The sequence below is a fragment of the Oratosquilla oratoria genome, chromosome 11 (assembly GCF_046742065.1).
Source record: "Oratosquilla oratoria isolate Oo_2021 chromosome 11, ASM4674206v1, whole genome shotgun sequence".
In the NCBI taxonomy this organism is placed as follows: Eukaryota; Metazoa; Arthropoda; class Malacostraca; order Stomatopoda; family Squillidae; genus Oratosquilla; species Oratosquilla oratoria.
Window position 1 is genome coordinate 47,826,304 of NC_134787.1, and position 1,512 is coordinate 47,827,815.

Sequence of the window (1,512 nt, forward strand, 5' to 3'; positions counted from 1 at the left end):
TTGTTTATATATGTGGCTGTAAGTTGCTGTGTAGGACGTCTGTAGCAAAAGCTACAATTGCTCATACCATTTTTACCACCACCACTGCCTCTGCTATTAATCAAATTCACGTTACCGTTACCAGGGGTCAGCGACGACCTCGTTGGTTTTTCAAAAGGTCCGCTTCAAGAAAATCGTTTTAGTTGAATTTTTAAGAGATCTTCACTATCAGACACAAGCAAACAAATTACACAAAAAAAGACTTTCAGCTTCCAGTTCCTCTGGTGCATCTATCTGCGAAGTCGCCTGGCAGAGGAAGGAAGAAACAACCAAAATTCGAAAGATGACTTCGAAGGAGATTAAGGGAGGTAACTCGCTTTCCACCGTAGGCAGCGGGACTGTGACTACCTGCCTGCCTCAGGACGGAGTCTACTCATTTTGTGTGTGTGTGTGTGTGTGTGTGTGTGTGTGTGTGTGTGTGTGTGTGTGTGTGTGTGTGTGTGTGTGTGTGTGTGTGTGTGTGTGTGTGTGTGTGTGTGTGCGTGTGCGTGTGCGTGTGTGTCTGTGCGTGTGCATGTGCGTGTGCGTGTGTGTGTGTGTGCGTGTGTATCTGTATATGCATGTGTATATGGATGTGTATGTGCATGTGTATGTGCATGCGTATATGCATGTGTATATGCATGTGTATGTGCATGTGTATGTGCATGTGTATATGCAAGTGTATGTGCATGTGTATGTTCATGTGTTATGTCCATGTGCATGTGTATATACATGTATATGTGTATGTATATATGCATGTGTATATTCATGTGCATGCCTATGTGTATGTGCATGTGTATGTACACGTGTAATGTGTATGTGCACGTGCATGTGTATGTGCATGTGCATGAGTATGTGCATGTGCCTGTGCATGTGTATGTGATTGTTTATGTATTGGATGGTAACGTGGACAATTAAACATTTGGTTTAGTTTTTCTATATATTCCCTACACAAAAAGTTTTCAAACACTTTGTAGTAATCACATATATGTTCTTACACAACTGTAACCACACTGACAAATCACAATTAAGTTAGTTCACAAGCTCTAACACTCATACTCTATGACCTCTTTCCGTTTCCCTCTCTCTGACTGTATCGGTTTCTCTTGCCTGTCTGACCTACAATTAAGTAGACTAATTGATTTACCCATTTCTCCTATTCCGCAAGCTATAAGCCTTTCTCAAAGCACGTGCATAGCGACCGTATAAAAGCACGTGCTTTGAGAAAGGCTTATAGCTTGCGGAATAGGCGGAACTTACTTCATGACTGCATTTAGGTTACCCATTTCTATATGTTCTTCTATTCTTTCTTCTTCCTAATGACTTTGTACATTCCATATCGTCACCAATGTCTTTATCATAATATGAACTACAATATTTTATTTTTGATTCGTTTATCTGACCTTTTGTACAATTCAAACTTAATTCTATTCTAACTTCTGATTTTGGCAATCCGAGTTCTGCGTCTTCCGTATTTGTTTTTCATTATGGCTT